The 26,046-nt window shown below is 47.3% G+C and overlaps 1 long non-coding RNA gene across 1 annotated transcript in view; it reads right to left on the bottom strand.

Moving 5' to 3' along the window:
* Positions 1-447: 447 nt before the first annotated feature.
* The window catches only part of LOC146775916 (uncharacterized), a 64,110-nt gene continuing 38,511 nt past the window's right edge, over positions 448-26,046 (bottom strand). Inside the window, exons 2-3 of the long non-coding RNA XR_014971935.1 lie at positions 13,505-13,610; positions 448-598 (exon numbers count right to left, since the gene is read on the bottom strand). This is a non-coding gene — a long non-coding RNA (uncharacterized LOC146775916). The remainder of the gene's footprint in view (positions 599-13,504; positions 13,611-26,046) is intronic.

The raw sequence follows: 26,046 nt of genomic DNA, 5'->3' as shown, positions 1-26,046 counted from the left end.
TGATTATACTACCATCATTGCATCCCAATTAATTTAAGGAAGACAACAGGAAGTACTCCCGAGGTCGGGCTTACATCCCCCCCACCAGCCCACCCGTAAAAAAATGTTGGGGAGCCACGGCCAACTGTCAATTAGGTCAAGGGAGCCATGGGTCAAAAAAGTTTGGGAACCACTGTTTTAGGGGCTACATTCATTCTGATTGGTCCATTGGAGGGGTGGTGATGGTCACCTCATTGTCCTCCTTGCTTGAACTGGTTCCGCAAACAATTCATTCATACAGTTTTCCTCGTGATTCATCAAGTCCAAATGTCCTTTAACTTTGTTAATATATTTGCAACATTATTCGACAGTCATGAATTAGTTCATCTTCTGGAGTTCGAGTCTCCCATCCGTTCCCATGCATTCATGCTAAACTCTTGGCACAACTCTTGTCTTAGGTCAGCCTGGCCTTGACATCTCTCAACCCGGGCATAGACCACACACTCGGGACTGGAACTTCCACTCTGCTCATGCGCAGGGCCATCTTCATTCGGCGCACGCAATCACGTCTCTCGACAGCGGCCATTTTCTAAGCGAGGCCTAGCAGGCCCGAACGGAACTAATATGAAAACAACATAGCAGAAATGAGACATAGAAAATAAGCCCTTCTGTTTACCACCCACCATTCTAATGACCCGTGTTAGATGTTACCTAGCATAAGCGACATTTAAAGCCATTTTACTTACCCTCTGCATTCTTTGCCACAATATAATTTTACTACAAACGAAATACATGCAATTTACGTCTACTTTCTACACAAATCACAAACCTATGTTAATTTAATTTCACATTTGTAAATAAATTAGATTTTTGCAATGCCAGTTAGTTTCCTGTGTGTAGTGTCTAATTAAAGGTGCATTTGTTCATTAATACATGCATTCAAACAGTTAGTGTTTTTAAAGTTATGAGGTCATTAACTTTGAAGGGGTACAAACATTTTTTTTTATTTCCCCTGCTCCATCACGCTCTACCTACTGGTGGCCTGGTATGGATATACAGGTTGAGCGTCTTGTTAGGGAATGCGTCCAATGTCCCCTTAGTGAGAAAAGTCTAAAGATCAGGACTCAACCGATGGAAATGAGGTCTCACCCCAGTGGTCCATGGAAAGACATAGCTATTGATATTTTGGGACCTGTGCATGGTGATGGGTCTGATACTTATGTAATTGTTGTGATGGATCTTTACTCCAGGTGGCCGGAAATAGCTTTTGTAAGAAATGTGAACACAAAAACTATTATTGATTTTCTTAAAAAATTAATCTCTAGAGAAGGAATACCTGAAACTTTATTGACAGATAATGGTGTCCAACTTGTCTCTAAGGATATGGAGGAATTTCTTATCAATTGTGGGATTGTTCACAAGAAATGTGCCTTATATCACCCCTAGGCTAATGGTACTGTTGAGAGGTTTAACAGAGTTATAAAGGAAACCATTTCACTAGCGAAGCAAAACTGCCTTGATTGGAAGGAGGTGGTTTCAAAGAGAGTTGGTGTTTATCGCTTTGCGCCTCACTCTACTACAGGTAAAACTCCTTTTCTTTTGTTTCGTAGTAGACAACTTGACACTTTCTTAGAACCACCATGGGTCAATAAATTTCTATCTGACAGGCGTGGTGTTCCTGATTTAGTTTCCTGGAAGGAGAAAGAAGATCAAAAGTGTTTGAAAAGTAAAGAAAATTATGATGTGAGGCATGCGGTCAAGTCAACCAAGGTTGCTGTTCGTGATCTTGTCATGATCAAAACCTGTTTTTAGTGTTTCTGGTGCTAAGTTCTCAAGACCTTTGAAAGTCATTAAAGTTTTTGATAATGCTGTGAGAACCTCTGACCATAGAGTTCTGAATCTAGTCAGGGTTGCTGTATGGGGAAAGAAGGATCACTTGGGTAATCATTTTCATGATGGTTGTGACAAAAGTGTTCCTGGAGTTTTAAAGAGATCTAAAAGGGAGACTCGTCCTCCTTCATACTTGAATGACTATGTTGTATACCTTTGTTTTGTTGTATTACTTCCTTTCTCACTCACATTTTTTTTATTTCCATTTTCTCTCCTATTTTGTTGTGTAACAGAGGGAGATGTGTTGTAATGTTACTTCATCATATATATCCCTCTGTGCTGACATCTATGTATTCTAGAACTGTAGTGTTGCCCTGGCTCATGAGTGGAATCTCGAGAGACTGATCTGAGCTGAGCCAGAGGCTGTTGGGTGGCTGAGCTGTTAAACCTACAAACTAAAGAATACACATCCAGACAGAATATCCTCATCTTCTGTCTTCCTTTAAGGATTCATCTATTTAACAGAGGAAGGAAGGAAGAAGAAATTTTAAATGCCATTACTGTGATAACATTGGACATTTTATTGCTGAATGCCGCTTTAAGAAGAGTGATGAAGCGCAGGGAGTGATAGGAATAGGGAGAGGAAGGGGAAGACAAATGTAAATACTTCAGGGCCATCCCCTCAATCTGGTCCTAATCAGTATGTCCCCTATCCTCAACAACAAATAACTCCACTACCACAGGTTTATATGCCACAACAGCAATTTGCTAATGTACTTGGTCGAGGGGCACCGGCACCTGTTGAACAGACAGGAGGCCAGCATCAGGTGCAGACTACTGCATTGGTGAGTACTATGCAAAGGATAAAGGTACCCCCTCTAAAAGGAACACTTTTTGAGGTCAGGGAGAAGAGGGGAAAAGCAACAAAACACACTAAGAATACTCCCTCGTGACCTATATTTCTTTTCTACGATTCACATATGAATTTAACATGGGCTGTACATACAATTAAGCCATTACAAAATCCAAAAACATCTGAACATTTGTAATTCTTAACTCTGCTTATTCATTTTCTTTCTTTTATCAAAATTACTTTTATATTATCTTTTATCATTTAAACATCTCAAATAAATATTATAAACATGTACACATCACTTTACAATATGATGACATCTTCATATATCAACATTATACACCCCCAGGTAGAGAAACAACAAAACAAAGGCAGTCCAACAGACTTTCATACATTCATACCTCTTTAACTACACTCATACTTCATTCACAACTACATATATCTGGAAAGTAGGAGACATAGAAATGGTTTCAATCTCCACGACCATTTAAAGTAACTGCATATAGCAGGATCTGAATAGCATTGGTCAACACGTTTCGGTGGTTTGAGGGAAGGATGAGCACCACCTTCATCAGGACCCGCCAGGTAACAGACCAGTATCTCTACACCCAGGGGATACTATCACTATTTCTTCAACATAGGATATGAAAATTGTAATTAACGACCCTTTTGCACTCAATATTGTTGCCGCTCTCCTAATTATTCAATTTGATGTGCATCACCGTTGATACAGATGCAAGTTTGTCACTAAAGAAGCAGTCCTTATGTATTTGCTTTGTGAAGACCGCACTATCCTAGATACTCATGTATCACCAATCCATTACTGCATTGGTGAGCACAGGGAGTCAAGGACAAGGGGGGGTGATTGTTTTAGGTGGAAACCTCTTTTATCATACAACCGGAATCCCAGTTGTTCTGTGGTAGCTAGGACACTAGACCCAGAGGAAGAACCAATGGTAGAAATGAATATAATGGGAAAGAGGTATGCTTTCTTGGTTGATAAAGGAGCAACAAAATCTTGCCTCTCAGAAGGAAATGTTCCATTGTCCTCTGCCACCATGGATACGCAGGGCTTTTCTGGTGAAGTACAGCGCATTCCATACACAATACATGTGCCCATAGAAGTGGCAGGAGTGGTAACGCAGGAGTGTCTTCTTTAGTCTCCAAATTCACCAGCAAATTTATTAGGAAGGGATATCATGTCTAAATTAAACACGACAATAAGGTTTTCCTCTGATGGGTCCATCACATTTGAAATACCAAGGCAAGTGAAATGTGAGATACATCTGCAAAGAATACCAGAGGGAAATGTGGTTGGAAGGGCAGAGCCGTTGCATTATAAATTGCTAGCAGATGCAGTATTTACGGTTCTGAAGAAAGAGGAAAAACTTTTAGGGACATGGATGGAATTGCCACCTAGACTAATTTTCAGGAGACAAGCTGGTGGTGATGAACTGGGACAGGTAAATACCCTTTACCTTGAGTGCATGGAAATATCCAGTAGGTGGGGATCTCTGGTGGCATCAGATAATGATGGAGGGATTTGGAAGGGAAGGTCCTGATTTTTCTTATGCCTGGTCTGAGACCACGGGACATTTCTGATTCAGAACTTTTTTCAGACGATCCCACCAGGACTAAGATAGTTTATACACACACTGCACCCTTGTTAGTGCATGTTTACCGTGCACAGACCACATTACCAGTTGTGCCATTCCCCTCCTATGATATTGAAGCAGTAGCAGCAGTCCCGCCTTGTCTCTGGACATCAGCTCCACATGAGGTAATACTGATACTATCTGCAGAACCATTTAAGATAAAGTTGAAGCCCGGTGCACAATTGTCACATGTAAAACAGTATCCACTGTCTAAAGAAGCAAAAGAAGGTATTAGAGGAACAATACAAAGACTGAAGGATCAGGGAGTCCTGTATTCCTGTCCATCACCTTGTAACACCGCAATTTATCCTGTAAAAAAATCTACAGGTAATACTTGGAGGATGGTTCAGGATTTTCGCCCCCTTAATGCTATAGTATTAGCAGAGTACCCCATAGTGCCAGACCCATCTGTGATATTGACTAATATACCAAGTGACAGCAAATGGTTTTCTGTAGTGGATCTAAAGAATGCTTTATTGAGCATACCTTTACATCCTGACGGTCATTATTTGACAGCCTTAAGATTTGATGGCGAACAAATCCAGTACTCTAGACTCCCACAAGGCTATTGTGAGTCTCCATCTGGGTTTAATAGAGTATTGAGAGATGATTTGTTAAATTTCCAGTCAGACAGTACAGTCTTCGAATATGTAGATGGTTTACTAATATGTAGTAAAACAGAATCTGAATGTGTTTTGGACACAGTCAATCTTTTCACGCTACTTGCTACTAAAGGATACAAAGTGGACAGGAAAAAATTACAGTTTGTGCAAAAAGAAGTGCTGTATTTTGGCAAAGTGTTGTCTGCAGAAGGCAAAAAGATAGCAGGTTCTAGAATACAAACTATACGTGATCAGCCTCAGCCCAAGACAGTAAAAGACATGCAGAAATTAATTTCTAGGCCTTTGTAATTTTGCACGTCAGGGGGTATTTGATAATGCTACCATCATACAGCCACTATTATATGCAATGAAGCAAGCTAATACTGACAACACAGGCCCACAGTGGAGCGATGACAGTGTAAGTGCATTTCAGATATTGAAAGAAGCAATTACTTCAGCCCCAGTGCTAGCAATTCCAGACTATACAAAGAGATTGTTCCTGTTTTCTGCTACCACAGAGGATTCCATGATATCAGTCCTTACTCAAAAATACCCGATGGGTCACAAACCCATCGCCTATTTTAGTGTATGATTAGATCCAGTAATGAAAGGTCACTTTCCTTGTGAGCGAGCGCTTGCAGCAGCAGCTTTTGCAGTAGAAAAGAGTAGTACTATTAAAGCAGGATGCCCTGTGACACTGTATGTCGAGCACTCTCCATTCGCTGTGCTGCAGAAAAGTAAAAGTACATTAATCACGCAAAGAGCGACAGGTTATGAAGTAAAACGGTCAAACTCTTCTATCTGCATTGAGAGAGTACCCTTAGTCAGTCCTGCAACGTTTTTAGTGCACCCACTAGAGTCCACTGATCATGACTGTAGGGTAACATTGGTGGAGGACCTGGCACATGAGGAACCCTTGTCTGATGGCTGACAAATGTTTATTGATGGTTCCTCACGGATAGACCAGGAGACAGGCAAAAGACATACAGGTGCAGCTGTTGTTGAGGCTATTGGTACACCTACTGATTATACCTTACACACATTGCACCTCTTACCCATGCCAGCCCAAGTGGCTGAATTAAAAGCATTGATAACAGCCCTACAGGCTTGTCAGAGTCAGCCAGTAACAATATACACTGATTGGCTTGGCAGTTTGGGCTGGACTGTTCCCATGAGGCACAGGGTCAAGACTGATTTGCATATGGCTGGGTTCAAACTGGAATGGCATGGTGAGCAAAAAAACGATGGATGTAGGCCCAGATCTCTGTACTGGGGTGAATGTATGACATTGTTCTGCATTCTGTCCATCAACTGTTGTTTTTGCATTTGTCACCCCGAGTGGGACGGGTATGCTCAGACGTGAGTCCCGTGCTCTCCATGCCACTGGAATCAAGCTATCCTGGCTGAAGAGGGGTGAAACCCCGAAACCGGTCCTAGGATGCTTGGTTCCAGTCCAGTTAGGACTTGGCTTGGCAGTTTCGGCTGGACTGTTCCCATGAGGCACAGGGTCAAGACTGATTTGCATATGGCTGGGTTCCAACTGGAATGGCATGGTGAGCAAAAAAACGATGGATTTAGGCCCAGATCTCTGTACTGGGGTGAATGTATGACATTGTTCTGCATTCTGTCCATCAACTGTTGTTTTTGCAATATACACTTATTCAGCATATGTAGCTTCCACAGTTCATTCAGGACTGAAGAGATGGGAACGGCCAGGATTTCTTACATCTGATGGGACACCAGTAGCGCACCAACATCTTTTAGCTGACCTTATTGCTGCATTGCAAATACCATGTCAAGTAGCGGTGGTTAAGTGCCAGGCACGCACAAAAGGAACAGATTTGGTGTCTAAGGGAAATGAAGCTGCTGATGCAGCAGCAAAGGAAGCTAGTTTATATGCAATGAAAACATGCAGTATGTACACTTTAGATGCAGATGATGAGGTTGAGATACAACACTATGAGAATATTTCTACAGAGGCATTATTAGACATTCAAAATTCATCACCACAACATGAGAACGATATCTGGAAATCAAGAGGGGGAGTGACTGGATTTCCAGATCTCCTTTATAGATCAGCAAATTCAGGTAAAGTTATAATGCCTCAGTCACTACTTATAACAGCCCTTTGACAACTTCATTTACCAACACCCAATTCTAAAAGAGTAATAATGGATGAATTAAATAAAAGCTGGTTTATCCTTAATCTAGGACCATTAGTTGATGTATTCCTAGCTTCATGGCATATGTGTTATCAGTACTCTAATAAGAGGTCCCCAAAAATGCCTTCATCCTCCATTCCAAGACCAATAGGTCCTTTCATAGAGTTACATATAGACTTTGTAGATATGATACAAAAATGTAATGGATATCAGTATTTGTTAGATGGATTGAAGCAGGACCCTGCTCCAGGTATGATGCTGACCAGGCAGCCAAATTCCTGGTGAGAGAGGTCATACCAAGGTGGAGGGTTCCGGCGGCGATACGCAGCGATAATGGAAAACACTTTGCTAACCAGTATTTCAGCAAATTACTGCGCTATTAGGAGTGGAACACCAGTTTACCACCCAGAGAGTATTGGATATTTTTGAGAGGATGAATGAATTATTGAAAAGCAAAATGTCAAAAATGTGTGAGACACTGAAAAAGAATAGGCTTTACTGCCTTCCTCTTGCTCTGTATGCATTGAGAAATGCCCCCTCAAAGGATCCCCCCACCAAGTCGTAACAGGTAGGTATTCTAATTTTTCTTTTAAACAAAATCAAATGATTCGTTATGATACTAAATCTGCATCAGAAAGAATTTGGCAAGAAATGAATGCATACATGTCTGCCTTAGCAAAAGCTGTACAGGTTTATTCACAGGTTCAGCTGCAACAGGCCGACAGTACTGCACCACCCCTGCCCTAGTCTACAGCCATCAGCATCGGTTCTGGGTCTTAGTGCACAACTTCGTGAGAACATGGAAAGACCCCAAGTTTCTAGGCCCCTACCAAGTAACACAGAGCACGCCAACAGCAGTAAAAGTGGAGGGGATGCGGAACTGGGTGCACGTAACGGACCTTATTCCATTTTTGGCCTCACTCCCGCAGAGAGGGGAGGAGGCAAGGGTCCAGGAATAAATGATACAATGAAGAGACAGTTAAATGATATTTTTCATAGTATAATGAGTTCAGTGGTTATGATTATTGCTCTGATAATTTGCTATTGTATTATGTGTTATGTAGATGCAAAAGATCACACCCATAGGGAAGAAATATTATGCTTTCGTAGAGCTGTTTTTAATGAAACAGATATACATCCTCTGCATGATTCTTTACTTGATAATTTTTGGTATAAAAGCATGCATGATATAGGTACCAATATACAAAATGATAGTTATGTATGTTCTCTAATTCCCTATGCCATAGAAACACCACCTTTAGTGTATCCAAAAGAAGTGCCTATAAATATGACAGTGTTTATTGCACCTTTTCTTGTGTAGGATAAAAGCACAGTTACAGCCAACTCATGTTAGTCCTATGACTGCCAGAGTTAATACAACTAGATTTGATACAACCCCTGAAATTTTGCAACTTTAAGAGATAAAACAGAGATAATGAAAGAGATATCCAGAATGAAGGGAGCAGGGCAGAAATATAGTTATGGAAATTGGGAGGAAGCAGTATTGGAACGAGGTTTTCTAGGGTGATCTAATCCACCATCCACCTGTAATAATTATTCTGCCAAACCACTGCCCACAGATTGCGCAGCCAGGCCAGTATTAAGTATTGAATCATCAGTATTTGCCAATAATAAATGGTTTACTGGAGCTAGGATTTCATGTGGGGCCATATATTTATGGAATGGCACAGAAACAAAAAATCATTTGAGATTTGATGATATAAAAGCATCATGTCAGCAAGTATGGGATGAAAACATACAGAGATATACCTGGGCTGGAACTAAACATCATCCTAAGCTGGCTGTGAAAGTAGTGAGATTTTTTCTTTGCTTTCAGGAAAATGGGATTGTTAAAGTGGGACGGAATCTCAATTGCAGCTCAACTATTTACAATGCCAATATGCAGGGCGGTACCTCCAGCCTTATGGATTTTTTCTGGCAGTGTTGAGTTTGAATATACACTCGATTACCCCCCGACTGGAGTGGAATCTGCTCTCTGGAAACTTTGCATTCCCCATCTATGGTAATACCAGCAATAGAAATAAAAGATTTGCATTTGCATTCCATGAGTAAAGCATCAACGTTGCTGCATCATCACAGAAGTAAAAGGATGTCTGAGTACTTTGAAACTTCAGTGTGGCAGGATGTGCCCAAAGAGTATAGGTTGTTCAATGATGCTTTTTTGGGAGTCTGATACCTATTTTTCAAGCAAAAACAACTGCTTGCTGGCTTCAAATCACCTGGTGGGAATTGATGAAAGCAATAAATGCTACTGAAGATGGCTTTAATGCAATTAAAGAAGAGCTGCATTCAATCAAGCATATGGTGATGAGACAGACTTAATGAGAGAAATCGAAGGAGGAATATGTAGAAAAATGAATTTGATATGCTGTACTTTCATACCTGGAAATGATGAAGATGAAGGAAATCTAACTCAGGCGAAATTGACTTTGCATAATTTGCATACGCAGATGAAGAGAGAAGGGGTGCTCCAGATGAGTGGTTCACTGGCTGGTTTGATTGGTTGCCGTACTGGATGTCGGGGTTGCCTAAGGCCTTGTTGCCTATAATAGTTCTGTTGCTATTGATGTGCCTAGTATTTCAGGTTATCTTAGCATGTTGAGGGTTACAGCTAAAGTGGGAGGTATGCTTCCTATAATAAGAAATAAAGAGATGCAAAATATAGAATTGGAAGAAATGCACAGGGGTAGTGAGGAAGTAGTCGAAGAAAGGACTAGAGAGGGGATTGGTAGGAATCAAAAATCTCATTTAGATTTAGGCCCTAATTATTCTGTTTTATCTGTCACTTGCCCACAACCTGTGAAATATTATGTAAAAAAAAGAAAAACAGTATAATGTTGTTAAAATGTGTGGTTAAACGTGCATGTTAAGTTGCACATTTGATCTGGAAATAACCCACAGCCTGCTTTCAAAAAAAGGTCTAAATGCGGTCTGGCTTAAGTGGTTTTTCTTCCCATTGTATGCTTGCTGAGAAATTTCCTGTGTTAAATACGTATAACAGAAAATTCGAAGCAACAAGAATGTTCTAATTGTAGTCTGTAAGTGTGGCGTGAGAAGTCACGAACACAGGGAAAATGCAGGAAATGTATGTAATCTGGGTGGGACATAACGGAAAAGCTGTAAGTTTTTTCTATTGTTCATATTGTATTAGAGTTATGGAAGTTAGCCAAAATTATTATTATAAGACTAGACTCGAAGTGTGTGTAAGTTGAGACTGACTTGTGCTTTTCTTATAGCACGTCGCTCTCCCAGGTGTATTACTCTGACATATGCAATAAACCTGTCTGTACACCTTTTGTTGCAGATGCGGCTCCTGGTGTCACGGCCTCGGCAAGATGGTGGCCGCTGTGTGCTAAGCTCTGCGCCGGCCCGGGCTTGCAGCTGGGCTCTGCCGCCCACTGAGGACTTTGTTGAGGTGCAGTGGGGGTGTGCACCGAGTGGTGGGGAACTTGTGAACTGGTCCCCCGAGCCGCCGGACCCTTGACGAATGGGAGAGGCGGCCCAGTACGCAGCGCTGGGAGCAGTGACATTATTGCCCAGTGAGTGCTGCAACGGCTGGGCCTGACTATTAGCCTTAGAGAGGCAGTGCACCTTACACAGTGGGAAGGGACCAGCACCTGTTGGGACGTCAGCGGGTTGCAGACCCGGTTCAGAGCCTGCGGGATCTGAAGGAACCGTGGACCTAGTGAGGTGACCTGGGACCGCGTGACTCACAGGAGGTGAAATCCGGCTGGGATGCTCCTGATAGCGCTGAATGCCCAGTGAGGCGTGGCAAACCCACAGATATTGGAGGCATTGGTAATTGGCCCCCGGGGCTGTGGCCGGATCCTGGCTCCTGACCCTCACTGAACACTAATTTGGGCATGCTTCATGCCAGTGCATGCAAGATGGTGCCCGAGTGGGTCTGCGGGCTTCTTTGACCTGTGTCTACGTGGTGGAGCAACCCCTCCACCGGGATCCAACATGCTACCACAGGACCTCGAAGAAATCCGAGGAACAAGGTGCCCCTCCCCTGGCTGCTACCCCCTGCATGAAGCCTAGCACTGCACTGGGCGCATGTCCAGTCGTATGATTCTTTGAGGAGGCTGCAATATGAGCAGCAAGCAGCAGAAGTGATGGCAGCGATGAGTGGCAACCCACGAGCCCGGCCCCTTCGGTGGGGGCTGATAGGGTTCAGGACTCGGACATGTCCCAGGGCACTATCTCCTCCGAGGACTCTTATAATGAACTTTCAAAGATCACCCCTGGTACTGCTTATGAACTCATTTGAAGCTGGTGATGTATTGATTGATTGATTGAAGTATAATACTTGTGGGAGCACTATTTCTTGTCTACTGCAAGTTATCTGTTTGATAATCTAATCTATGTCTACCTTGCATCACTGTTGAGTTCCATGGGTAATCACTTCTTTACTCCTTTTTCAGTCGGGGGGGGCAGCCTGGGTGGGAGTGCTGGGATGGTCATTCTCGTAAGCTTTTTATTCCTTGTAGTTTTGGTGGGTGCTCCCACAACTGCTTATGCGTTGGTTTACTGTTGGATGGGTGGTGTGTGCCTGCTTGTCCTGGGGTGCGGGTGTTGGGGCATTCATTGGTTCTTTGTTTTGGGGGTGTTGCTAAGTCGTGCTCTGGATATAGATTCAGCTTCTTGAAGGTTTTCAGGTAGTCCTTGGGGGTGTGATGCCTCCCTGAGTTGGTGCCACCCACTCTATCATTATATTCTTCAATGCCAGCCCCCGGAAATTATAAAATTCTCTCCTGGAATATAAGGAGGATGCATACTACGGCTAGGAGGCATAAAGGCTTATTATATCGTAACAGACAAGGGGTCCAAATCGCACTCCTCCAGGAAACACATCTAACAGCCAAAGAAGGAGCAGTGCTTCAGCACAGGTGGAGAGGGCAGGCCTACTTCACTTCTTATTCCGCTTACAGAAGAGGGGATATGTGCAGGGGTCCCTTTTCAACATGTGGGCCATCTCATAGACCCAGCAGGTGATTATGTAGTGGTGTATGGGCGCTTGGATGGACGTGATATTGCTATAGGTAGTGTCTACGGGCCGAATATTAATCAGGAGACATTTTTCGCGGAACTCTCTAGAATACTGGCCCCTCATCTGGTGGGCTCACTTACCTTGGGGGGTGATTATAATTGTGTGGCTGATCCAGGTCTCAAATCGATCCCATCCGCTATTGCCAGATTCCCCAGCTTGGCAGAGGGAGTGGGGACTGAGTGACTCATGGCACTTGCACCACCCAGGAGAACAGGACTATTCTTTTTTTTTCATGTGCATGACTTGCATGTTATATTGGATGCTCTCCTCTGTAAGCCTGACCTGCGTGCCTTAGTTCGATCTTCAGAATACCTGAACAGCCTGGACTGCGCTTAGCGCCATACGTCCAGGCTGTTTTCCTGAGCCCCCTCAAGAAGATGCTACTCCTGAGAGGCCCTGCTTGCTTTGAATTCCGCCAGTAAAAGCCCTAATTGCACCAAAGTTAAGACGGATAGATTGATCACCTCCCCTAACTCAAATTGCCGTTGCTGAAACATACTCACGGAAAGCCTTTATGATTATGGCATTGTCCCCAGTCTCATATTCTCGATGAACAAGCTCAAAGGCTCAGCACAGGGTCTATCCAAACTCGGAACGTGTGCATGTGCCCTCCTTAATGCAAGGTCACTTATTAAACACAAAATAGATTTTTGCCTGTTTTTCGATCACTACAAACCTGACATAGTTCTCTAAACTGGGCAGACCTTGCATCTGGCCCTGAACTGGTCTCAGCCATCCCACAGGGCTATAATATTTTCAGGGCTGATAGAATACACAAAAAAAGGTGGGGGCTTAGTTATAGTTTATCGAGATTATCTCTCTGCCAAGTTTCAAGTGGTCCCCTACGAGGTGTCTGAGGCATTGTCTTTTAATTTTGAACTATCCAACACTCAAACATGGAATGGTATGCTTGTTTATGGCCCGCCTGGTCAAAGGAATGCTTTTAACCATGAGGTCACTTCCTTCATAGAACCCAGATTGCTCTCATCCAGATTTACTCTCTTATGTGATTTTAATTTCCACTTGGAGGCACAGGCTGACAATACAACTAACTTCCTGTTGGATACCTTGTCATGCCTGGGCCTTGAGCAATTGGTGAAAGTGCCCACTCATAGGGCAGGCCATTTGTTGGATGGGGTCTTTACCAACAACTCGCTACTGACCATCGCGGATGTTCTACCTTTAGGCTGGTCAGATAATCATTCTTTTTTGTTTAATCTTAATAAACCAGTCTCCACTCTATCTCGGTCTTCATATACATATCGCCAATGGACCAAAATTGATACTGACCTGTCCAACATGCTATTATTTGACTCACAGCCTGCTTGGGCTGATGATCTTGATTACCTTACCACTAATTTCACCAATTGGCTTTGCTCCTCTGCCCATTCACTAGTCCCTGCGAAAACAATCTCTTCTTAACGTTGTAAACCATCGGCCCAGCGGTTCTCCGAAAGACTGAAACAACAAAAACAGACATATAGGAGGTATGAAAGGCTCTGGAGGATAGACAACAATCACGATGGACAAGCTAAATAAAACAAGGAGATTGCAGTCTATAAAACTATGATCAAAGAGGAAAACCCCCTCTATTTCGACCAGAAAATACAGAAAGCAAACAAATCAGTTAAAGAACTTTTTTTGACAGTAAAGAAGCTTTCCAAGGTGCCCTCCAACACTTCCTGAAAAGTCAGTCTCTCCTTCTGTAATAATTTGGCCTCTCACCTTTGAAACAAAGTGGAACAAATTTTTAACAAGTTCTCTTCATCTGTGACTCCCTCTGTTGAAGAAATCAGGTTGGGCCATCACAAGGGTGCAAATCCCACCTTGCTGGAGTTCACTCCTCTGACCAATGAACAACTCATTACTCTAATTAAAGGCACCAAATCAGGCTCACCAATTGATCCTTGTCCTGCCTTCATTATGCAATGGCCCCGGAGATCATTGCCAACCATCTTAAGGCAATCTTCAATAAAATTATCTCCACATTTCATTTTCCAACATGATGGAAAAAAGCATCTATTCTCCCTCTCTTAAAGAAATCTAGCCTCGGCCCCAGTGACCCTAACAACTATCGGCCCATATCAAGACTTCCTTTTGCTGCTAAATTAATTGAAAAAAACTTTAAATCATCAACTGATGGCCTTAATTCACACATGTGATCCTGGACAACACACACAATACGGTTTCAGGAGCTTCAATAGCACATAAACTGCTCTGCAGAGAGGAAATAAGACAGACTTTGGACAAAGGGGGGTGTGACGCGCTTATTCTTTTAGATCTGTCCGCGGCCTTTGATACGGTCAACCAGAGTTTGTTGGTTGATTGCCTTAATAGTATCGGGATGAAGGGACTTGCACTGTCCCTGTCACGGTCTTCCGGTTCTCCTCAGGATCAGGGCGATGCTCAAAGGGGTCCACCTCCTGACATCCCCAAACTCTGATTCAAGACACCCAGAGTGTTGAGGCGATCAGGCGAGGGAAGGATAGGGTAGGGGCAGCGTGGGAAGGGACACCTGAAAAACAAAGTACATGCAATTAATAACCTCTCACATGCTATCTACTCTCATAGGGTCTCACTAGTTCTTCCTCCTACCTGCCAAGGCGTCTCCCTAACGATAGTTCCTCTAGCAGATACCAGTCATCTCTCAGAGACTGCTGCGCATGAATCTATGCCAAAACCAAAAGGTGCAAAAGGTTAACACTGGATCACCTAACGATTCACGCCCACAAGAATTCCACACTCCCTCGTCCACATACGTACCAACTCCTACCCCCCCCCCCACTCTCTTTTATCCAGAAACTGATGAAGGAAGGAGAGGTTCAAAGAAAGAAGACAAGAGAACCCTTTTTGTCAGGGCTCCTCTACTTGTCAGATGAGGAATCACTTTCTGTCTCTTAAAGTAAGTTCCCAATGTCCGCCACACTCTTAGAATGTCTCGTACCCATTAGCGTTGGGCCCGGCTCCACCTAATTGGCTGCCAGAAGGCCGATGAAATCAAAACTCCCAAAAGAAAGTAAATGGCCGGCTCCACCTACATGGCTGCCAGATGGCCGTAAACATGAATCCAGCTATAACCAGAAACGATACTAAACAAAGTATGAATAGGCACTTGCCACTGTCTGGGCTGCCGTGCAATCCCTCACGGCTTACCTGCCACTGTTTGCTGGTGTCCGCGCAATGCTGCGCGTGCAGCGGGGTTACGGTGAAAAATTAGAATCACCGGCTTCTTCACCTCGCATGCTCTGTCCCGCAGTTCGCGACGCCGACGAGACCTGCTCCGCTGCGCCCTCTTCGGAACTCCTGCCGATCACCCACGGCAGTACCGGGAACGGTTCACCTCGTCTCGAGGCTCTCCTCCAACACCGGAAGAGCAGAAAGTTGAACAGCCGCTCGAAAGCCGTCGGCTGCTCCCAGGTTCCAGAATCACGAACAACGTCCTGACGCGTTGTTCATGTTGATAAAGTCTTTCGCCCCTCCCCTTGTCTGGGGTTGCTGGGACATGTAGTTCCACTGGAATTATCTACGCAACTACGTAGGCGCCCTAGCCCTCAAACCCTGACAGTACGCCCCCCACCCCAGCGCCTCCTTGACCCTGGTTTCCCCGCATTGTGGGCATGGAACAGGCGTATCGCCTGCGGGGCGTGTACATTCGTGCAGGGTTCCCACGAGTCGTCTTCGGACGGGTACCCCTTCCAGGAAATTAGGTACCACAAATTTCCTTGTCTAAATTTCGAGTCCAGGATTCGTTTCACCTCGTACTCCAACTGGCCATCCCGCACTACTGGAGGCGTCGCTCGGCTTCTGACGTTCCTTGCTGGTTTCAGGAGTCCACAGTGGAACACGGGATGTATTCGCAGGGAAGCAGGCAGTTTCAACTGATAAGCCACTGGGTTGATTTTCCGCACCACAGTATAGGGCCCAATGTATCTGGGATGGAATATACTGCGCCACCTGATGTTTTTCGTGGAGAGCCATACGCGGTCTCCCACCCGGTAACTAGGCCCTTCGTGCCTGTGGCGATCGGCCCATTTCTTGTACTGTTGCTTGGCTCGCCGCAAGTTGGCCTGTAGTTTCGTATGGAGTTGTAGGAGGCGGTCGACTTGCTCCATCACTGTGGGCTGGTTTTGTACTTCTCTTGGAACGACCAACGGCAGTGTAGAGGCATGAATGCCATGATTGGCTCTGAACGGTGTACGACAGCTCTGCCAACCATAACAATGAAACCCAGGAGTCCTTGGCGTCTTCGGAAAAGCAGCGCAAATACTTCGTGAGAGTTTGGTTTAAGCGCTCGGTCTGCCCATCAGTTTGCGGGTGAAAACTGGTGGACAGAGCGGCACTCACTTGGAGGGCCTTGCACCACATGCGCCAGAAGCGGGCAACGAATTGGGGGCCCCTATCGGAAACGATAACCCGGGGGAGGCCGTGTAAACGCACCACCTGCGTCAAGAGCATCTGCGCTGTTTGCCCTGCCGTGGAAAGGTTGTTGCAGGGAATAAAATGCCCCATTTTCGTCAGGCTATTAACCACCACCAAGATGGCGGTAAACCCTTGGTCCCGGGGTAGGCCGAGAACAAAATCCAAACTTATCGTGTGCCAGGGTTGTGGCGGTGTTGGCAACGGCAGCAATTTCCCTCTAGCCTTGCTGTGTTCTCCTTTCGCCCGAGCACAGGTCTCACAGTGCGACACCCAGTGTTTTACATCGGCGATCATGCCATCCCACCAGAAATGTCGTTGCACCAGATGGAGGGTCTTCTGGTTTCCGGGGTGTCCTGCTAGCACCGTATTGTGACACCAGTTGAAAGCCTGTACCCGTAGCTCTTGCGTGGGTAGAAACAACTTGTTCTTGTGGAGAGGTATTCCGTGTTTCAAGACCCGACAGGGGTCTTGCTTCGCCCAGCGCTGCCACCGCACAAGCGAGCGGCTGTCCTTGACCTGGTCCACGAACATCTCCGCTGTGATCACACACAGGACCTTCTCAGGATGGACGATAGCTTCCAGAGGGTGTTGCTGGGCGGCTTCGCTTTCTCCAAGTCTCGACAACGAGTCTGCTTTCCGGTTATCTGAGTCGGGACGAAACGTAACTACAAACTCGTATTCTGCGAAGAATAACATCCATCTCATCTGTCTCTGCGAGAGAAGCCTGGTGGTCTTCATGTATTGTAGGTTTTTGTGATCGGTGTACACGGTGACCGGATGATGGGCCCCCCATAAGTAGTGTCTCCACTCCTGGAAGGCTTTTTTGATGGCCAATAGTTATTTTTCTGGGACTGAGTAATTGAGTTCCGCAGGACTTAGTTTTTTCGACAAAAAAGCCACCAGGTGTAGCTGTCCGGTTAGTTTGTCTCGTTGAGACAACACCGCCCCCACAGCGATGTTGGAGGCATCAGCCTCGACAATGAATGGGATATCGGGTTGCGGGTGTCGCAAGATGGGGGCGGTACAAAATGCCTTTTTCAGATGGATGAAAGCGTCCATGGCTTCTGGTGTCCATAGGAAGACGGCCCCCTTTCTCAACAACCTAGTGATGGGAGAAGCTAGTTGAGAAAAATGAGAGATGAACCTCCGATAATAATTGGAGAAGCCAAGAAAGCACTGTACATCTCTCACACAGCGCGGCACCGGCCATTCCTGTACAGCTTTCACCTTTCTCTCAGCCATCCTAAAACCCCAGGGACTCAGGATTACTCCCAGGAACTCCACCTCTGTGACCCCAAACTCGCACTTGCTAAGCTTGCAGTATAAGCGCTGTTCTTGCAATCTTCTCAGAATCAGTAGGACGTGGCTCACATGTTGTTCTGGGGAGACTGAGAAAACCAGAATGTCATCGATATATACGATGACAAATCTGTCGATGTAGTCCTTCAGCACGTTGCTCAAAAAATATTGAAACGCTGCCGGGGCGTTACAAAGCCCGAACGGCATCACCAAATATTCGAAAAGACCGAATCTGGTCTTGAACGCGGTTTTCCATTCATCCCCCTTGCGGACGCGGACCAGATGATAGGCCCCTCGTAGGTCGAGTCGCGTGTAAATGGTGGCCTCTTTCACCTGGTCCACCAACACGGGGATGAGCGGCAGTGGGTACCGATTTCTGATGGTGTTTTTATTCAGCATGTGATAATCTATGCACGTTCGAAGATCACCGTTTGCCTTTGCGATAAAGAAAAGAGGAGAAGCAGCAGGTGAGCGGGACGGGCGAATAAACCGCAATGCACAGAAGTTATCTAAATATTCCCGCAGGTGCTTGGTCTCGGGCTCGGATAAGGCATACACCCGACAAGTGGGCATAGCCGCCCCATCCACCAAGTCGATTCTACAATCATATTCGCGATGGGGCGGCAGGGTCTCCGCTTCTCTTTCGCAAAATACGCCCCTATACCTGACGTATTCTGGCGGTAGCTCGATCTCTTTTTCGACCGCCGTGGCCACCTGCCACGTCTGAGCTAGGGCGAGCGTGTGGGAGACGGACCCCCTATCTTTCATACACTGCTCTATGCAATCTCTGGAGGTGAAACTTATGGTTTTGTGTCTCCAATCTATGGTAGGATTATGCCTCCACAACCACGGCATCCCCAAGATGATCTCGTATTGTGGGGCTTCGATTATATTCAAAGTGATGTTTTCCACGTGGTCCTGAGCCTCGCCTCGGACCACCAATTCCACCGCCTCCGTCTGCTCGGTGATAGGACCGGAGGTCAATGGTGTTCCATCCACAGCTAACACCGTCTCAGGCTTGGTCACTGGGACCCGAACCAACCCCAACCGGTGCACCAGCCCATCGTCCATAAAGTTGCCAGTGGCTCCGGAATCGACCATTGCGAGAACCGGATGTGTGGCTGGACCGTTCTTAAGGAGCATGGGTAGTACTATATGGGTTTCTGTTGTCAATTTTTCGCCCCCCGCCAGCGACGGCAATCTCCATTCCGTCTCACGTACCTCGATTTCTGCCGTGTCTGTCGGATGTGCGCCTCCACTGGCAGTCGTTTCCACTGCTGTGATGGCCACCCTTTTACCCGCGAATCCAGTCGTTCTTTTCTTGGGCTTTAGGGGACACTCCCTCACGTAGTGTCCCTTTTTCCCGCAGTACATACAAAGTCCCAGGACTCTGCGACTTTCTCTCTCGGTTTTAGACAATGGGGGTCGGATTGCTCCTACTTCCATAGGTTCAGGACCAGCCTCCCGCACGACATTCGGGGCGCGGCTGTCCGGATCCCCTCCAACTCCTGACCTCTCGCCTTTTCTCCGATCCCCCCCTCTCTCTGATAACCTGTGATCAAGGCGTAGCGTGAGATTGATTAAATCCATGCAGTTCGTGGGCTGGGGGTCTATCTGCGCCAGCACATCTTTAAGGTCATCCTTCAAACCTTGATAGTACAAGGCCATTCTTTTTTCTTCGGGCCAGGCCGTCTCGACCACCAGCCGGTTAAACGTAGTCATATACGTGACCAAGTCTTTCTTGCCCTGACGTAATCCTAGCAGTTCTCTGTCTGCGCTTAGAGTGGTAGCCCTGCGGTCGAACACCCTTTCGAATTCTTTTCGAAAAGCGTTCCAGTCGGTCAGTAGCGGATCGTCGTTTCTAACCAGAGGAACCGCCCAATCGGCGGCGGCCCCGGTCAGGTACGAGATCGCAAAAGCCACCTTCGAAAGATTAGTAGGGAACGACGACGGATGACATGAGAAGTGAAGCGTGATCTGGGTCAGGAACATTTGGATTTTTAAGGGGTCGCCCGCATACCTCTCGGGACTAGCCAAAGGAATGGGCGGAGGTACTGTGACCTGAATTTGGGGCGGACCAGCAGCAGCGTGAAAAGGGTTCCTAGCCTGTCTATCCACCCTCTCCCGCAATGCTGCTGTCTCAGCTCGAGACGCAACCAACTCTTGTTGTACCGCAGCTAAGGCTTGCAGCACATCCTCGAGCGTTGCCATCTTTGTGAATAGCCCCGACCGGGAGGAGAAGATATCGTGGGTTCGTGATTCTGTCACGGTCTTCCGGTTCTCCTCAGGATCAGGGCGATGCTCAAAGGGGTCTACCTCTTGACATCCCCAAACTCTGATTCAAGACACCCAGAGTGTTGAGGTGATCAGGCGAGGGAAGGATAGGGTAGGGGCAGCGTGGGAAGGGACACCTGAAAAACAAAGTACATGCAATTAATAACCTCTCACATGCTATCTACTCTCATAGGGTCTCACTAGTTCTTCCTCCTACCTGCCAAGGCGTCTCCCTAACGATAGTTCCTCTAGCAGATACCAGTCATCTCTCAGAGACTGCTGCGCATGAATCTATGCCAAAACCAAAAGGTGCAAAAGGTTAACACTGGATCACCTAACGATTCACGCCCACAAGAATTCCACACTCCCTCGTCCACATACGTACCAACTCCTACCCCCCCCACTCTCTTTTATCCAGAAACTGATGAAGGAAGGAGAGGTTCAAAGAAAGAAGACAAGAGAACCCTTTTTGTCAGGGCTCCTCTACTTGTCAGATGAGGAATCACTTTCTGTCTCTTAAAGTAAGTTCCCAATGTCCGCCACACTCTTAGAATGTCTCGTACCCATTAGCGTTGGGCCCGGCTCCACCTAATTGGCTGCCAGAAGGCCGATGAAATCAAAACTCCCAAAAGAAAGTAAATGGCCGGCTCCACCTACATGGCTGCCAGATGGCCGTAAACATGAATCCAGCTATAACCAGAAACGATACTAAACAAAGTATGAATAGGCACTTGCCACTGTCTGGGCTGCCGTGCAATCCCTCACGGCTTACCTGCCACTGTTTGCTGGTGTCCGCGCAATGCTGCGCGTGCAGCGGGGTTACGGTGAAAAATTAGAATCACCGGCTTCTTCACCTCGCATGCTCTGTCCCGCAGTTCGCGACGCCGACGAGACCTGCTCCGCTGCGCCCTCTTCGGAACTCCTGCCGATCACCCACGGCAGTACCGGGAACGGTTCACCTCGTCTCGAGGCTCTCCTCCAACACCGGAAGAGCAGAAAGTTGAACAGCCGCTCGAAAGCCGTCGGCTGCTCCCAGGTTCCAGAATCACGAACAACGTCCTGACGCGTTGTTCATGTTGATAAAGTCTTTCGCCCCTCCCCTTGTCTGGGGTTGCTGGGACATGTAGTTCCACTGGAATTATCTACGCAACTACGTAGGCGCCCTAGCCCTCAAACCCTGACAGTACGCCCCCCACCCCAGCGCCTCCTTGACCCTGGTTTCCCCGCATTGTGGGCATGGAACAGGCGTATCGCCTGCGGGGCGTGTACATTCGTGCAGGGTTCCCACGAGTCGTCTTCGGACGGGTACCCCTTCCAGGAAATTAGGTACCACAAATTTCCTTGTCTAAATTTCGAGTCCAGGATTCGTTTCACCTCGTACTCCAACTGGCCATCCCGCACTACTGGAGGCGTCGCTCGGCTTCTGACGTTCCTTGCTGGTTTCAGGAGTCCACAGTGGAACACGGGATGTATTCGCAGGGAAGCAGGCAGTTTCAACTGATAAGCCACTGGGTTGATTTTCCGCACCACAGTATAGGGCCCAATGTATCTGGGATGGAATATACTGCGCCACCTGATGTTTTTCGTGGAGAGCCATACGCGGTCTCCCACCCGGTAACTAGGCCCTTCGTGCCTGTGGCGATCGGCCCATTTCTTGTACTGTTGCTTGGCTCGCCGCAAGTTGGCCTGTAGTTTCGTATGGAGTTGTAGGAGGCGGTCGACTTGCTCCATCACTGTGGGCTGGTTTTGTACTTCTCTTGGAACGACCAACGGCAGTGTAGAGGCATGAATGCCATGATTGGCTCTGAACGGTGTACGACAGCTCTGCCAACCATAACAATGAAACCCAGGAGTCCTTGGCGTCTTCGGAAAAGCAGCGCAAATACTTCGTGAGAGTTTGGTTTAAGCGCTCGGTCTGCCCATCAGTTTGCGGGTGAAAACTGGTGGACAGAGCGGCACTCACTTGGAGGGCCTTGCACCACATGCGCCAGAAGCGGGCAACGAATTGGGGGCCCCTATCGGAAACGATAACCCGGGGGAGGCCGTGTAAACGCACCACCTGCGTCAAGAGCATCTGCGCTGTTTGCCCTGCCGTGGAAAGGTTGTTGCAGGGAATAAAATGCCCCATTTTCGTCAGGCTATTAACCACCACCAAGATGGCGGTAAACCCTTGGTCCCGGGGTAGGCCGAGAACAAAATCCAAACTTATCGTGTGCCAGGGTTGTGGCGGTGTTGGCAACGGCAGCAATTTCCCTCTAGCCTTGCTGTGTTCTCCTTTCGCCCGAGCACAGGTCTCACAGTGCGACACCCAGTGTTTTACATCGGCGATCATGCCATCCCACCAGAAATGTCGTTGCACCAGATGGAGGGTCTTCTGGTTTCCGGGGTGTCCTGCTAGCACCGTATTGTGACACCAGTTGAAAGCCTGTACCCGTAGCTCTTGCGTGGGTAGAAACAACTTGTTCTTGTGGAGAGGTATTCCGTGTTTCAAGACCCGACAGGGGTCTTGCTTCGCCCAGCGCTGCCACCGCACAAGCGAGCGGCTGTCCTTGACCTGGTCCACGAACATCTCCGCTGTGATCACACACAGGACCTTCTCAGGATGGACGATAGCTTCCAGAGGGTGTTGCTGGGCGGCTTCGCTTTCTCCAAGTCTCGACAACGAGTCTGCTTTCCGGTTATCTGAGTCGGGACGAAACGTAACTACAAACTCGTATTCTGCGAAGAATAACATCCATCTCATCTGTCTCTGCGAGAGAAGCCTGGTGGTCTTCATGTATTGTAGGTTTTTGTGATCGGTGTACACGGTGACCGGATGATGGGCCCCCCATAAGTAGTGTCTCCACTCCTGGAAGGCTTTTTTGATGGCCAATAGTTATTTTTCTGGGACTGAGTAATTGAGTTCCGCAGGACTTAGTTTTTTCGACAAAAAAGCCACCAGGTGTAGCTGTCCGGTTAGTTTGTCTCGTTGAGACAACACCGCCCCCACAGCGATGTTGGAGGCATCAGCCTCGACAATGAATGGGATATCGGGTTGCGGGTGTCGCAAGATGGGGGCGGTACAAAATGCCTTTTTCAGATGGATGAAAGCGTCCATGGCTTCTGGTGTCCATAGGAAGACGGCCCCCTTTCTCAACAACCTAGTGATGGGAGAAGCTAGTTGAGAAAAATGAGAGATGAACCTCCGATAATAATTGGAGAAGCCAAGAAAGCACTGTACATCTCTCACACAGCGCGGCACCGGCCATTCCTGTACAGCTTTCACCTTTCTCTCAGCCATCCTAAAACCCCAGGGACTCAGGATTACTCCCAGGAACTCCACCTCTGTGACCCCAAACTCGCACTTGCTAAGCTTGCAGTATAAGCGCTGTTCTTGCAATCTTCTCAGAATCAGTAGGACGTGGCTCACATGTTGTTCTGGGGAGACTGAGAAAACCAGAATGTCATCGATATATACGATGACAAATCTGTCGATGTAGTCCTTCAGCACGTTGCTCAAAAAATATTGAAACGCTGCCGGGGCGTTACAAAGCCCGAACGGCATCACCAAATATTCGAAAAGACCGAATCTGGTCTTGAACGCGGTTTTCCATTCATCCCCCTTGCGGACGCGGACCAGATGATAGGCCCCTCGTAGGTCGAGTCGCGTGTAAATGGTGGCCTCTTTCACCTGGTCCACCAACACGGGGATGAGCGGCAGTGGGTACCGATTTCTGATGGTGTTTTTATTCAGCATGTGATAATCTATGCACGTTCGAAGATCACCGTTTGCCTTTGCGATAAAGAAAAGAGGAGAAGCAGCAGGTGAGCGGGACGGGCGAATAAACCGCAATGCACAGAAGTTATCTAAATATTCCCGCAGGTGCTTGGTCTCGGGCTCGGATAAGGCATACACCCGACAAGTGGGCATAGCCGCCCCATCCACCAAGTCGATTCTACAATCATATTCGCGATGGGGCGGCAGGGTCTCCGCTTCTCTTTCGCAAAATACGCCCCTATACCTGACGTATTCTGGCGGTAGCTCGATCTCTTTTTCGACCGCCGTGGCCACCTGCCACGTCTGAGCTAGGGCGAGCGTGTGGGAGACGGACCCCCTATCTTTCATACACTGCTCTATGCAATCTCTGGAGGTGAAACTTATGGTTTTGTGTCTCCAATCTATGGTAGGATTATGCCTCCACAACCACGGCATCCCCAAGATGATCTCGTATTGTGGGGCTTCGATTATATTCAAAGTGATGTTTTCCACGTGGTCCTGAGCCTCGCCTCGGACCACCAATTCCACCGCCTCCGTCTGCTCGGTGATAGGACCGGAGGTCAATGGTGTTCCATCCACAGCTAACACCGTCTCAGGCTTGGTCACTGGGACCCGAACCAACCCCAACCGGTGCACCAGCCCATCGTCCATAAAGTTGCCAGTGGCTCCGGAATCGACCATTGCGAGAACCGGATGTGTGGCTGGACCGTTCTTAAGGAGCATGGGTAGTACTATATGGGTTTCTGTTGTCAATTTTTCGCCCCCCGCCAGCGACGGCAATCTCCATTCCGTCTCACGTACCTCGATTTCTGCCGTGTCTGTCGGATGTGCGCCTCCACTGGCAGTCGTTTCCACTGCTGTGATGGCCACCCTTTTCCCCGCGAATCCAGTCGTTCTTTTCTTGGGCTTTAGGGGACACTCCCTCACGTAGTGTCCCTTTTTCCCGCAGTACATACAAAGTCCCAGGACTCTGCGACTTTCTCTCTCGGTTTTAGACAATGGGGGTCGGATTGCTTCTACTTCCATAGGTTCAGGACCAGCCTCCCGCACGACATTCGGGGCGCGGCTGTCCGGATCCCCTCCAACTCCTGACCTCTCGCCTTTTCTCCGATCCCCCCCTCTCTCTGATAACCTGTGATCAAGGCGTAGCGTGAGATTGATTAAATCCATGCAGTTCGTGGGCTGGGGGTCTATCTGCGCCAGCACATCTTTAAGGTCATCCTTCAAACCTTGATAGTACAAGGCCATTCTTTTTTCTTCGGGCCAGGCCGTCTCGACCACCAGCCGGTTAAACGTAGTCATATACGTGACCAAGTCTTTCTTGCCCTGACGTAATCCTAGCAGTTCTCTGTCTGCGCTTAGAGTGGTAGCCCTGCGGTCGAACACCCTTTCGAATTCTTTTCGAAAAGCGTTCCAGTCGGTCAGTAGCGGATCGTCGTTTCTAACCAGAGGAACCGCCCATTCGGCGGCGGCCCCGGTCAGGTACGAGATCGCAAAAGCCACCTTAGAAAGATTAGTAGGGAACGACGACGGATGACATGAGAAGTGAAGCGTGATCTGGGTCAGGAACATTTGGATTTTTAAGGGGTCGCCCGCATACCTCTCGGGACTAGCCAAAGGAATGGGCGGAGGTACTGTGACCTGAATTTGGGGCGGACCAGCAGCAGCGTGAAAAGGGTTCCTAGCCTGTCTATCCACCCTCTCCCGCAATGCTGCTGTCTCAGCTCGAGACGCAACCAACTCTTGTTGTACCGCAGCTAAGGCTTGCAGCACATCCTCGAGCGTTGCCATCTTTGTGAATAGCCCCGACCGGGAGGAGAAGATATCGTGGGTTCGTGATTCTGTCACGGTCTTCCGGTTCTCCTCAGGATCAGGGCGATGCTCAAAGGGGTCTACCTCTTGACATCCCCAAACTCTGATTCAAGACACCCAGAGTGTTGAGGCGATCAGGCGAGGGAAGGATAGGGTAGGGGCAGCGTGGGAAGGGACACCTGAAAAACAAAGTACATGCAATTAATAACCTCTCACATGCTATCTACTCTCATAGGGTCTCACTAGTTCCTCCTCCTACCTGCCAAGGCGTCGCCCTGACGATAGTTCCTCTAGCAGATACCAGTCGTCTCTCAGAGACTGCTGCGCATGAAT

Source organism: Triturus cristatus, chromosome 12 (assembly GCF_964204655.1).
Source record: "Triturus cristatus chromosome 12, aTriCri1.1, whole genome shotgun sequence".
Lineage (NCBI taxonomy): Eukaryota > Metazoa > Chordata > Amphibia > Caudata > Salamandridae > Triturus > Triturus cristatus.
The sequence above is the reverse complement of the archived record's forward strand: the minus strand, read 5'-3'. Positions and strand labels throughout refer to the sequence as shown.